Raw genomic sequence first — 15401 nt, 5'->3', positions numbered from 1 at the left:
GACTCAGAGCTTACATGCTATAGTGTGGTATTTATTCATAATTTGGTTGCAAAATCTGACGTGTGCAATGCACATGTACCTTACTAGTACTTCGAGTATGTGCAAAACACAATGGCACACTACACAATGTCTCTATTACAGTTCATGAAGCCACGTGGCACATGTGGAGGCGTTGTGCGACATCCTTGTGTGGATTGATCACAGTGACGTGCTGCTAGTTCCAGAAGAATGTACTTGTCCTCCCTGAGCCACACTAGCGATACATGCACGAAGTGAAGATGTGCACCCATGCCACGCACGCACTCATTCCCTCGCATGCACACGCGAGTACACGGGCGGACGCAATTTTGTACCAAGATCCACCCCATGTGATAATTTGACGCGTGTAAAGTCCTTCACTTCATTGATGGTCAATTAATACAGCGCATGCAAATTGAGTGGGCGTGAGGGCGGAAGAAAGACATTACTACTCCACTGCGCGCATGCGAGTAGTTAAATCATGGGTTGCTAGTAGTACTTCCATTAGTCTCCTTCGTATTTTGTGCCAATTTTTGACAATAACATAATATTTACGCATCTGAGCAGTGTAGTCTACTTGAAATTTATGTTCCACTAAACTCATCGGGAGCCGTTTCGGGCCTCAAAACCAAAACCCATCAATTTATCTTTACCTTGTTCCCATCACATTCGAAAGTACTAGTGCTACAATTAAGTGCAAGCCTACTCACACCTACTAGTACGTACCAAACCTGAACGTGTTCCCACTATGCAGGTATTAGTACTAGTGCTAGTACTTAGGTTATAAAAAGGGGAACTACCTAATGGAAAATTACTCTACCTTTCCTCCTCATAAGTGCTTCTTCTTTGTCCGTCCTTGCCATGTCCGGTGCGCAGAGCTCTAGGTCTAGAACTACTCGTAACAAGGGAGCGACAACCAAGGCTGCGGAAAAAAATGAGAGGGCTCGCCGCCACGTAGAGACCTCGAAAGATCTCTCACGGGCTGGCGATGGCTCCCAGGAGCGCCCTAGCCGCGGAGGCGAACATGCTGAGCTGGCGGTGTTGGATTCGTTATCCCCCGACGGCATGCCCGATCAGCTCAATCAGTACCTCAATAAGCAGAAGGAGTTCATCCATGGCTTGGTGGAGCTGCTGAAGGAGAGCCTCGACGACATGCCCGCTGAGCTCAATAAGCAGGGGGAGTTGACCGCCGGCTTGGTGATGCTACTGAAGAAGAGCATTGCCTCGGAGAAGAAGGCGACCGGCAAAATCTTGCAACTTCAGGAGGACAAGGCAAAGCTCTGCCACGAGCTCGACCTGCTGAAGGAGAAGAACGCCGGCTGGGAGAAGCTTCATGAGAGTAGTAGTTCCTCGATGAAGATGCTGCAGGCCCTCGTCATGGAACAGAAGGAAGAGTTGGCGAAGCTCCACATCGAGCACCCGGCTGCTGTCAAGGTACGTAATGCGGCCATGGAACAGATGATGAAGGCTCGCGTCGAGAAATCCTGCATCATGGACAGAATGAAGAAGATGGCAGAGGAGATGCGCAAGGAGATGGAGGTCGTGGAGGCGATGGAGAAGCAGTTCCGACTCTGCGGCAAATTAGATCGTTTGGGGTGATAATCTTCCTTCTTCTTTTGCTCCTGTGTTTCTTCTTTTGCTTCGGGTGTTTCGCTGCACGTGTCACGTTCTTTGCGAGGCATGAATAGAACAATGCTAACAATGAGATGACTAGCAAATTAGATCATTTTTTATCGCCATATGGCACTGGGCTGCCATGTTTCGTGCTCCTCTGTCGTAGTACTACTCCAGTGGAAAACTTGAGTATACCACACGGTTCTTTGCTCCTCCTCAGGTCGTCGGCACATTTATACGAGCAGTCAAATCACAAGGCCCCGCCTTCCAGCAATAATGAGCCATCAAATCACAAAGGCCCTCGCCTCTCGTGAAAAGGACCAAGCTAGACTACCCCGCCCTCTAGCCTTTTAAAAAATGTATACATTTGTACAGTAGTACCGATGGATTGCGCCATGGAGCAAAACTAACAAGATGAAATTAAAGAAAAAAGGTGGTACATATAGAGAGCGCTCGTCGCCAAATTATGCATATACTATATGACACTACCCACTATGAAGGTACTAGTAACATAGACTAGTAACTAGTCTATGTTACTCTCCACTATGACCAGTCAAAGTCGAGGCGCGGATACCAACGAGGGCCTGGTTGTGTCTATACTTGGACAACTCACCTGACTGCATGTGCACCAGGCAGACGAAGCTCATGTCATGTTGGTTCCGTGTGCGTCCTATACATTAACCAAAACCTCGCGCCTCCATCTTAGCTTCCATGTTTTAAACTTCTCAATCTCAAGGCCAAGGAGCAACGTGAAACCTATGATAGAGCCAATCGGATGGTTGAGAACACTACAATTCGTAGCTACAGATGTGTGTGTGAGAGAGGACGAGTGCATGCATGCACCTCTTCTCAAAGTACAAGTGTATGTGGGTGGCATTGACCTAGGGAGCAGTGATGGTGCGTGCGAGAAGTCCCGAGAGATAGGTGTAATGCGTCTGGAAAAAACACAAGTCTATAGCTCGCCACGAGGCTATTCCTGTCGAAGGCCAAGCATAAGATATGTATCTGACGGTGCCAGTTTTTGCACGTACACAGCAGTACATATGATACACCACGGCCGATAAAACGTGCCGATGTTACACCATCTGGGAATAGTGTCGCACTTCGAAACTAGAACCGTCAATAAATTTTGAGCGCGTCTCGTCACATTCCAAATTACTACTACTACCATGCTATATTTAATTGCAAACCTGTTCACACCGATCACAACCTAAAAGGTTTCCCACTTAGGAGCATATTAGTAGTACTCGGTTATAAATACTACTATGCTAAGATGACTGCACATTCTGCCTCAACTCCTCATCCACAAAAAAACAATCAAGTCAATCAAGCCATGGCCAGCGTGAGTTCTAGGTCGAGAGATTTCCACCAGGGAGAGGTGAGCATGGAAGAGGAAGCACGAGAGATGGCCCGCCTCACCGTGAAAGCAGCCGACATGTCTAGCCGTGCAGCAGTAGCAGCACAGAGGTCTCGCCGTGCCGCTGAAGCAGCACGGAGGTCCCGTCGCGCCGTTGATGTAGCAGACTAGTCCGGCCACACCGCGGAAGCAGCAAAGATGTCCCACCGCACTGCGGAAGCAGCACGGAGGTCCTGTCGCGCCGTGGCGGCCTGGGAAAATTTCTTGCGGGCAGGCGAGGACTCTTACAGGCGCATGCATGCGATGGTCCATAGCCAGATGGATCAGATCTCCGACTGGGCGAGGTTGCAGGACGAGGCTACCGGCATCATCCGGCAACTAGGGGAGGGCAATGCGAAGCTTCGGGGCGAGCGTGACCTGCTGAGGGCGAAGATCGCTGGAAGGGCGAAGCTGGAGGAGGAGACCACTGCCTTGTTGCAGAGGATGGGTGTCATCATCAAGAAACTTATGGATGCGAATGCCATGCTCCGCATCGAGCGCAACAGGCTGGTGGAGGAATCCATGGATGCTTCCAAGCAGCATATTAAGGACATGAAACTGATTAAAGAGATCATCGCCCACCACGAGAATTAGTCTCTGCGACCTGCAATGCATAAAGAAAGTAGATATCAGCGAGCCATATCGTTGTATGCGTCTTCCTTCTTCTTTTGCCCTTGTGTATTTCGGGCGTAGCCGCATGTGGCTTTTTTAATTATCTTCCTAATTATGTAAGACAATTATTATCCACTCTCGTCGTCCTTATATATATTCATCAGTCTTGCTATAAGTCGCGGTAGATGCTATATAGGTCCGTCGGATCTTACATCAAGATCCGTGCAAAATTTTCTTTTCAGATTTTCTTTTTTCTCTCTTAAATCTCAGTCGAGTGAGACATTGCCATGCCATTAAACAGAGGCTCGGGCTCCATTAGTGGATACTTTGGGAGAGAGGTGGATGGCAGATGAAGGTCAAAGGGCTCTCCTCCCGACAAGCACGCGCAGGGGTCTGAGCGCACGCCTCTCGTACTCAAATAGCTACCCTGCATGGCGCCTCCTAGCTAATAAAAAAGGGGACGCGTGGCGGCACGTAAATGGTAAATAGAACGCCCACAGTTTCAATAATACTTGTGTTTCTGATTGTAACGTGACAGCACTTGTTCCAAAATGACTTTGTTGATTGTTAATGTGTGTGCCTTCGCAAGTCGGACAACAAAATTACCACAGCATGTTTGTGCCATGTCATGACACCAAGCCAAGTTTCATGATTTTCATGCTTGTTTCGGATTTACAGGAATTAAAAAACCAAGTTTCTCAATGTTTCCAGCCGAGCCATGACGCCCAGATGTTTGAATTTCATTCCCATTTCTGGCATGGTACCTAGAAATTTACCCGAGGACACACATGTGATTTTTCAACCAGCTTTGGTGCACTAGAGCATGTGCTTGTGTTTAAAATTTGAATTATGCACACAAAGGTGACACGTTCCCTCTCAGAACCACGAGCCTTCTTGAGAGAAGCTCCGGTTTGCAAGAAACTTATACCAAAACTTGTTCCTATTCTGCAAATTTTTTTACCATAGCATGGTATTACCATGATATGACACCATGCCCAAGTTTCATGATCTTGAGGCGTGTTTTGGATTTACAAGAATTTTAAAACCAAGCTTCTCAATGTTCTCGGCCAAGCCACGATGCCTAGATGTTTGAATTTCATTCCCATTTCTTGCATGGGACCTAGAAATTCACCCGGGGACACACATGTGATTTTTCAATCAACTTTGGTGCACTGGAGCATGTGCTTGTAGTTCAAATTTGAATTATGCACATTAAATGACCAGAAACTCAATTAATGTATAAAAAAGGCCAAACAAACCCGGAATAATTCCAATTTTTAACAGGGCACTCATATAGTTCTATGTTGCCTCTGTAAAGAAAATCTGGGGGGAGGCAGCGTATATTGTTTCGCACACAAAGGTATAGAGAAATAAAGAAATTAGCATACCTATTTAATTCTTGGGTTCTTATTATTTATGCCACTAGTTGTGTATCACTACTCAGTTTTGCCATTAGAAGTTACAACTACTCAAAAAATGACATCGATCCGTGAGATGCCTCCTAAAAATGCAATTAGATATCTAAAAAATCACATCCTTAAGTTAGATGTTTGCTCAGAAATGCCATTAGACATTGTTATTTTCACATCAAACCCGTTGACCATGTTACATAACAAAAATAAGCCGGTTCTCACAATGATAAGTTAATGGTGTCCAGCACAACACAGCCCTCAAATAAAACTAAGCACCCTGGAATTCTTTGACAAAACTAAGCAGCCTGAAATTCTTTGACAACTAAACTGCTGGCTATATGATGTTGGCCATATATATTGTATGTATATAATGTGAAGAAACGAGTGGTAGTACTATACCAACTAAAAGATGAAATGTACGAAATATAACGAAAAGAAACATAACATAGTTCTGCTGGGGGCTCAGCACAACACACCCCTCAAATTAAACTAAGCACACCTGAAATTAAACTATGCAACTAATCCGGTAGACACTGCATTAGAACCAACATGAGCAACGACACTGCCACCTTACTCAGAGTCCTCGTCCACGTCCTCGACTTCGTCCTTGTCCCTCTTCCTCTTGGCCGATACTTCTTTGCTTGAACCGCACACTTGGCTCTTGCTCTTCATCCAACCCTTGTAGATATTGAAACAAAGGTAGCCATCCATTACAGCATAGTGGATGTGGTCTATATCTAGTACATTCCACTGCCATGCATGACGATGAAATGTGTATGGAGGTTTCTCTAATTTACCATATGAAGGATGAACCATGGCTCCTGTCAGGGTCAGCATTGAAGGCTGACCAGGGGAGGGCAGCAGACAATTCTTCTAGAGGTTGAAGGGGTTGCCTACAACGAGGCCTATCCGACCCAGGAATCTTTTGTCGTTCGTAAAGTCTACAGTAACGAATTTGACTAGGCCGCCCCTGAGGAAGTTCTTAAATTCCTTGCACTCAACGTCGGCACGGCATATGTGGTAAACCAAGCATAAGTCATGCACGCAAACCGGGATCATGGCGGGCTTCTTCTTCTCTTCCTCCTTTAGATTCTTCTCTTGTCCCAGGACTGTGGTGTACTCAACATCTAGCCCAGCGACCCACTCAACATTTTAGTTTTCGAACATGTGACTGAAGCGAGCAAGGCATCCTTTCACCGTCGCGAAAGAACGGGTGTAGATGATGTCAAACTCATCGCAGGTGATGGTTCTACCCTTGTACTCACCGCCGATCATGGAGATTTGGGATGCCATGAATTTGGGAGGAGGGTTAGGATTAGTGGAACTGCCATAATGTGAAAGGACGGGACGACTAGGAGCGAACTGCCATAATGTTAAAGGACGTCCGGGGACAAGTAGGAGCGAACTGCCAACGGTTTTTCGGTTGTAAAAATGCTGAGTGGGGCGTGTGAACGGCAGGGTAGTGGCTTGCCTGCTGGATAAATGCATTCATGCATAGTGCTATGGGAGCCCAATTAGATGTCAAGTCGACTCGACGCCCAATTAAATGGCTTTCGATGTCATGTCAAGCATCGGGAAAATTACATGTGATATGAAGCTTTCCATTCTCCCATGATACGGGCTTCCGAGAGCCATTGGATATGAGATCGAACGGTTGCATGGCGTGATTCTAGACCTATGGGTGAATATCCTATCCTAGAGGGTTATTCTGCAAATTTTTAGCAACTTAGCATGCAACCGTTCGATCTCAGATCCAAGGGCTGCCAGCAGCCCATATCATGGTCGCGCCGCCTACCACGACCGTCGCCTGGCTCGCGCGGTCGCGCCCTTGGAGATTTAACACTGTGCGTTAGGCTACCTGATGTTGGCATGTCATACATAGTCATCACTTAGTCACTCGTACTACAACAAGGTTAGCTATAAGGTTGGCTATAAGAGTATTTTTTTACTTCTCTCTATCTCTTTCTTCGTAGTGTTTATTGTATTTGCCAAGGAGTGACCTCTTTCAATGAAATGGTGCTTAGATGAGGTGCTAAGGGCGTTAAATGGCTTAGCAATCAAGTCCCCAATGCATAGGTGCTTAGTTTTTTGTTGCTAAGTTTGCTTCATTTAATTAACTATAGACTCAAAATTGTCTTTTCACCTAGGTACACGCGCTTAGCACCGTTTCTTCCTTGGGTCACCAAACTAGTCTCTCTCTTCTGAATTAACTTGCCACATCAGACTTTATGCCTATGTGGCAAGCTTAGCACCTATAGGAGCAAGTAAGTACTCCATCCGTTCCAAAATATATGACTATTTTGGAACGGAGGGAGTACAATAGTGGGCTACAAGCCTGCTTTACATGGCATTTTTGCATATGTGGAGGAAAGAGGCAAGGAAAAAGTGGAGGAGTGGGCTCTCATGCAAGAGCCAGCCTCTACATGGTGGAGCATTGGGAGAGGTACCTGTATGGAGGTGGTCAAGAATAGGGACTTGTAGATATTGAAACAAAGGTAGCCATCCATTGCAGTGTAGTGGATGTGGTCTATATCTAGTACATTGCACTGCCATGCATGACGATGAAACGTGTATGGAGGTTTCTCTAGTTTACCGTATGAAGGATGAACCATGGCTCCTGCTAGGGTCAGCATTGAAGGCTGACCACGGGAGGGCAGCAACCGATTCTTCTGGAGGTTGAAGGGGTTGCCTACAACGAGGCCTATCCGACCCAAGAATCTTTTGTCGTTCGTAAAGTCTACAGTAACGAATTTGACTAGGCCGCCCCTAAGGAAGTTCTTAAATTCCTTGCACTCAACATCGGCATGGCATATGTGGTAAACCAAGCATAAGTCATGCACGCAAACCTGGATCACGGCGGGCTTCTTCTTCTCTTCCTCCTTTAGATCCTTCTCTTGTCCCAGGACTGTGGTGTACTCAACATCTAGCCCAGCGACCCACTCATCATTTGAGTTTTCGAACATGTGACTGAAGCGAGCAAGGCATCCTTTCACCGTCGCGGAAGAACGGGTGTAGATGACGTCAAACTCATCGCTGGTGATGGTTCTAACCTTGTACTCATCGTCGATCATGGAGATTTGGGACGCCATGAAATTGGGAGGTGGGTTAGGATTAGTGGAACTGCTGTAATGTGCAAGGATGGGATGACTAGGAGCGAACTGCCATAATATTAAAGGACGTCTGAGGACGAGTAGGAGTGAACTGCCCGTGGTTTTTCGATTGTAAAAATGCTGAGTGGGGCGTGCGAACGGCAGGGTAGTGGCTTGCCTGCTGGATAAATGGATTCATGCACAGTGCTATGGGACCCAATTAGATGTCATGTCTACTCGACGCCCAGTTAAATGGATTTCGATGTCATGTCAAGCGTCGGGAAAATTACAGGTGATACGAAGCTTTCCATTCTCCCATGACACGGGCTTCCGAGAGCCCTTGGATCTGAGATCGAACGGTTGCATGGCGTGATTCTAGACCTATGGGTGAATATCCTATCCTAGAGGGTTATTCTGCAAATTTTTAGCAACTTAGCATGCGACCATTTGATCTCAGATCCAAGGGCTACCAGCAGCCCATATCATGGTCGCGCCGCCTACCACGACCGTCGCCTGGCTCACGCGGTCGCACCCTTGGAGATTTAACATGGTGCGTTAGGCTATCTGATGTTGGCATGTCATACATGGTCATCACTTAGTCACTCATACTACAACAAGGTTAGCTATAAGGTTGGCTATAAGAGCATTTTTTATTTCTCTCTATCTCTTTCTTCGTAGTATTTATTGCATTTGCCAAGGAGTGACCTCTTTCAATGAAATGGTGCTTAGATGAGGTGCTAAGGGCATTAAATGGCTTAGCAATCAGGTCCCCAATGCATAGGTGCTTAGTTTTTTGTTGCTAAGTTTGCTTCATTTAATTAACTATAGACTCAAAATTTTCTTTTCACCTAGGTACACGCGCTTAGCACCGTTTCTTCCTTGCGTCACCAAACTAGTCTCTCTCTTCTGAATTAACTTGCCACATCAGACTTTATGCCTATGTGGCAAGCTTAGCACCTATAGGAGCAAGTAAGTACTCCATCCGTTCCAAAATAGATGACTATTTTGGAACGGAGGGAGTACAATAGTGGGCTATGAGCCCGCTTTACATGGCATTTTTGCATATGTGGAGGAAAGAGGCAAGGAAAAAGTGGAGGAGTGGGCTCTTATGCAAGAGCCAGCCTCTACATGGTGGAGCATTAGGAGGTACCTGTATGGAGGTGGTCAAGAATAGGGAGACTCACGCCGGTCGGAGCATCGCAGTTAAAATGATAATGGCAAGTCAAATCATGGGGCCCCACCTGTCCAGCAGTAACTCGCTGTCAAATCACACAGCCCTACGTTTGCAGCAGCCTACTCCCTTATATTCTCGCGTCTCTGTCGAACCGACTAGCCAGAACTGCCCCGCCTACCGTGCAGGAAAATACCCACCCTCGACTTTTAAATAGTACAGTATACTAATTTTGTATCCATGGATTGCACCATGGAGCAAAGCCTTAAGAAAACAGCGGTACACATGTACGAAGTATACAACACGCCCGTCGTGTTCGTGTCGCACCCCACACGGTCGGTCGGTCTGGCACGCCGCTCTCCGAATGGAACGCGCGTCATATTATGTTTGCACACACATGTTGGACTGCAATTGAGAACCGACCATAGGCACACTCCCCGGCCCCGCAAGTCGGGTGAGTTAATAGAAGAGAGAGATGAGCGATAGTACTACTAGAGAAGTGTTGTAGGAGTACATACGTTGGTACGTGGATGATCCCTGCAAGACACGGAAGATCAGTTCGTCCATGCATGTGACCAGACTCCAGCAGACACACCTGGATTGGCTATCGTCTACATATCGTGCAGGCTGTGTTGTATAGGGCTATAGTTCTGGTGAGAAATCTAAAAAAAGGTTTCTTGTCATCTCACAAAATTAGGTATCATGTGCTTCGGATCACTGGGAGGGTTAAACAGCAACAACTGAGTTGGGCTAGTCATTGGGGGCACATGCACGAAGACTACTCGGCTGCCATCTAGGTCAAGCCGGCTATGTTAATTAGGACATCTATCAACGGACCCCTTTTCTATGAGTTTATCTTTAATTTGAGCTTTGATCCTCGTCTAGTTTGTTCATCGGGATTCATCTTGTCTCCTTTGGGCACTGAGGTTATGATTTCTTGTCATGTGGATTTTTTCGTGTTATATGTTGTAATCCGGTGCTTTAGATCAAAATGACGACAACTGCGCCTCCGGGGCACGTGCATGAAGACTTCTCGACAGTCATTGCCGAGGTCAAGCCGGCTCCGGCCGGTAGACAAAAGAAAACTAGTACTCCACTATATAGGCAGGAGCCTCCACGCTTGCTTGCTAGTGTTGCTCTCTTCACACTGTCTCGTCCTCTCCAGATCTAAACACGACAGCGGTGGCCACACACTCTCTCTCTCTGCTCATCTCTGGTCACAGATCCAGACGGATCCTCTTTGCCAGGGAAGGTGAGAAGGTGCAACATTCATGCGGTCATCCTCGGTGACGGCTCTTACCCACTGCCTGCGCGTCTCGATCAGCATGCCTTGCCGTTCTCTCCCGAGCATCGCTGGCGAGGGAGGGCCTCCCACCCCTTCTTCCTCGCTGTCGTAGTGTGGGCAGATCCAGCCTCCCGCCGCCCACCTAGTGACATCCCGGTGACCCCCAGGTATAACTTCCTTTGAAACCGGCCTTGCTCTACTTCCCGAGCTCCTAACGTTGCTGCATTTGTATCTTTTACTATTTCTCAGGCCCCCTCATAGATAGGATCAATCGGTTGTTCGAAAACCACCTAATTTTTTACTATTAAGAGGCAAAACTAGTTCATGCACTCGAATCTAGTACTACTTGGTTCAAACAAGGAAGGAAGGGGTGGGGGTGGGGGAAGATTTGTTACCTGAATCTAGGACTTGGTCGAAAGAGGAAATAATGGGGGCGAAAAGTAGCAGAGACTGGTTATCCAACTGGTCTCTAGGTCTAATAGAGAAATAAAGGGAACACAGTACAAACTCAATATAAACCCGGTCTATTGGTTGAAAAAGGAAAGAAAGTGGGAACTGGGGAACAAGTCAACATAGTAAGTCCAGCACTAGATTTGCTAGCCTCACACAGTATAAGGTGGCTATATACCAAACAAAAATGGGACCAACCCAGCTTCTGATGTTTGTTGCCCCGAGCCGCTCTTATGTAATGCCACTGGTAAAATGTAGCAGTCGCACTGTTAAAAGTAAGGACCCGTTAAACCAATGTTGTTTTCAATGTAATGCCTCCAGTAATATGAATCAATGGCACTTTTTTCATGTCCTGCTAAATTTCCCATTAAGATAAGTTGCTTCTTTTCGTTAGATATGCAACTGTCCTGGTCCACCTACTCTCCCGTGCCAAAATACCGACTCTGTAGCAGTTGTTAATGTAATATTGCTGGTAAAATGAAGCAATGGCACCATTAATGTAATGTCGTATTTAATGGTTGTCATAGTTAATCCTAATGCCCACATTAATATCTAGCAATGCTGCTAGAAATTGCTACTGTCCTTGTACGATTGCCATTCAGATAAGGAACATGCTTTTTTTCATTTGATGCATGTTTCATCACCTGTTAGTCACCCTCCTTTCCACCTTTTTTGTGCAAACAGAGATATACATTTCACGCTTGATCTTAGTTGAACTGCACAAATGATATCCAAATTATAGTTGAACATTCCAGGAGCTTCATGACCAACCTTGATGTTGCTCAATTTTATTGCAACTAATAAAGAAGAAGCTCTATGGGTTTCGTTTTCTGATGGAAATGGAACCGGGGCTGGAGCCCTTTTCTTAAAAAAAGAAGAAGAAGAAGCTACTAGCTCATGGGACATTGCTTCATTTTAGGTGAACTGCACCAAAAGGTCCCATGAATTGAATCATCCATGTTGGTGACTGGTGTCATCCCTTCTACGATGGCGTTAACTGCAGATATGGTTCTCATCATGAGGTACATTCCTTTTTGGTCTGACCGTTTGCCAAAGATCCTGCATGTTGATCCTGCTCTTGTGCTACTATTTTGGCACTGCCATGATAAAGCAGTAATGTTATTATTTTGCACCTTAATCTAGTGGCACTATTAATTTGAGGCAATGTTTTGGCACTGCTAGTGCCACTATTTTTTTATATATCGAAAGAGGGGTTTCCCTCTGATTTCATTAAAGAAACCCAACCATAGAGAACCATTATCCGACAACATCTTAGTGTAAACGGGTAATTATGCAACTATTGCTAGAACAGACTGAGTACTAGCAGGAGACAAGTTCACCACATAAGCTAGGCAGGTAGGGGGACGCAGCACCAGCTCGACTAAGTTTGGATTACAACCCAAATGCTACCACAGAAACATCAGGGGGAAGATAGAGACTGAAAGAGCCAGCTTCAGCATCCCAGTCTAAGCACCCCCGGCCTTCATCCTTGCGACGCACGGTACACTTCGTTTGCCACCTGCTCGACCCTAGTGTCACTGATAAAATGAAGTAATAATACAGTTAAAATAGAGCGAGTGTCCTCTCTATCATTTCATTTCCAATGTAGATAAAGAAAGTGCTTCTCTTTGTTAATGTATATTTCATCAAGTAGTCCCATTGTTAATGTTTAAGCGTTTCTGCAAACTGGGGTGCTTAATTTTAGTTAATCTGCACAAAAATAGAGATTTGAATGTCTCAAGGCCCCTCCTTGTACTACCGCTGTACACTGATGTTCATCACTGGCAGAAGGTGTATCGGGGAGACTTGGGACGATTTCCAGTATGAGGCGTGGCGTACCGTATGAGCCGTCGCAGGGCCCATCTCGCCCTAACAGCATGGCATACTATGATACTATCGCAATATTTTCTTCTATTTATTTTGCGTGTTTCATCAACTAGTGCCACTATAATGTAATCACGCTTTTTCATTATCTGTGCAAACAGGGTTATTCAGCTGCATTTTGGTGGAACTGCACAAATGTACGGATGGAACCGGCATATATGCAGAGTGCAAGGTGTGCCAAGTAAAAATTACTGACACCAACTATGCTCCATGCACGCATTGGCATCCACCACCACCAGTGGGATGTGTGGCGCTCTCTGTGGACGTATCTTTCTCGGCAGCAAATCCTCTAACCAAATACTAGTAGCTTATATTGGCAGTTTTCTAGGGAGTACTCTTTTCTGAAAGAAGCACCAATCTATTTTTCTTTATTTTTACACAGTGTCACAAGTTTGACCCAAAGGTCCGGAGCTATTTAAGGGTGATTGGCTTAGTACTCGGAGACTGATTGTAAGCATGATTTTCATTAGCTGTCACACTGATTGTAAGCGTGAACTAGTCTCCCTTTTATTCTGGGTCATAATTGACCATGATTTTTGCAAATAAAATATATGTTATACGTTGCAAAAATAATATAATTTGAAAGTACATTCAGATACGAACCAAACATGGTCAAACTTTGACCCAAAATATGCAAAACAAAAAAATACTTCCAAGACCAGCGACGCTCTTTCGCTCTTCTCCTCTTAAACCACCGCCGCTCCTCTCCTGTTCCAATCTAAATCCAGCGCCGCTCCTCTCCTCTTCCATTTCAAAACCACCGCCCCTCCTCTCCTGTTCCAATCCAAAACCAGCGTCGCTCCTCTCCCATTCTAATCCAAAACCAGCACTGCTCCTCTCCTCTTCCCTTCAAAAACTACCGCCAGCGAGTGAAGGTGCTATGGAGAAGTAGATCGATGGAGGAGTACAACCGATATGTGAGGATCACAGACGATGACCCTGTGAAGCTAGCTTTGGAGATATAGTCTTGGTTTGACAACAAGGACCAACTAGTGGCAACGGTGACATCCATGGGCAAATATCTGTAATAGAGCGAAAAGGTGGCGATACTCCCGGAGGGAGTCGCGCAGGAGTACATAGTGCTGCTCCTCTGGGCCATGGAGCAAACAAATTCACCGAATCCGATCGTGAGGCAGCGGTGGTGGGAGTATCGATCCTAGATGGAGCATCCACTAGAGATTGAAGGATCGAGCATCTACAGGGTGCCGTTTGTGAGGGTGTCGTACCAGATCGACCCATGGAGTCTTCATTGACCGAACCCAACTGCAAGAGGAGAAAAACAGTTGGCCCGACGACACTTCCCCGCCGTACTCTCCCTCGCCGTTCACATCGTCTCACGAGGCGGCTGTCTGCCGCCGAGGAATAGGAGGGACTGCCCCCCCCCAACCCAATAGTCGGGCAGGTTGTTGTAGGACCTTGAGAAGAGGTGTCTAGAGGGGGGTGATTAGACACTAAGTACCAAAGTTGCAGTTTTTAACTTCTTTAGGTTTAAGTGGAGTTTAGGCACAAGTTTAACATTCACAACATATAGCAAGCAAGCATGCAAAGAGTATATGAGCAGCACAAAGTAAAGCATGCAACTTGCAAGAATGTAAAGGGAAGGATTTTGGAGGATTCAAACGCAATTGGACACACGGATGTTTTTGGCATGGTTCCGATAGGTGGTGCTATCATACATCCACGTTGATGGAGACTTCAACCCACAAAGGGTAACGGCTGTGCGAGTCCACGGAGGGCTCCACCCACGAAGGGTCCACGAAGAAGCAACCTTGTCTATCCCACCATGGCCGTCGCCCACGAAGGACTTGCCTCACTAGCGGTAGATCTTCACGAAGTAGGCGATCCCCTTGCCCTTACAAACTCCTTGGTTCAACTCCACAATCTTGTCGGAGGCTCCCAAGTGACACCTAGCCAATCTAGGAGACACCACTCTCCAAGAAGTAACAAATGGTGCGTTGATGATGAACTCCTTGCTCTTGTGCTTCAAATGATAGTCTCCCCAACACTCAACTCTCTCTCATAGGATTTGGATCTGGTGGAAAGAAGATTTGAGTGGAAAGCAACTTGGGGAAGGCTAGAGATCAAGATTCATATGGTAGGAATGGAATATCTTGGCCTCAACACATGAGTAGGTAGTTCTCTCTCAGAAATAGGATGCTGGAAGTGTAAGCTTGTTCTGATGGCTCTCTCCACAAATGAAGAGGAGGTGGAGGGGTATATATAGCCTCCACACAAAATCTAACCGTTACACACAATTTACCAAACTCGGTGGGACCGAATCAACAAACTCGGTCGGACCGATTTAGTAAACCTAGCGACCATTAGGGTTTTTGGTGGGACCGATATGCAACTCAGTAGGACCGATATGGTTAGGGTTAGGGCATAATGTAATCTCGGTGAGACCGATTACACAAACTCGGTGAGACCGATTTTGGTAATTAGCTAACTAGAGAGTTGGTCAGGCAAACTC

This window comes from Triticum aestivum, chromosome 2B (assembly GCF_018294505.1).
Source record: "Triticum aestivum cultivar Chinese Spring chromosome 2B, IWGSC CS RefSeq v2.1, whole genome shotgun sequence".
Classification (NCBI taxonomy): domain Eukaryota; kingdom Viridiplantae; phylum Streptophyta; class Magnoliopsida; order Poales; family Poaceae; genus Triticum; species Triticum aestivum.
This window is presented reverse-complemented; position numbering follows the sequence as displayed.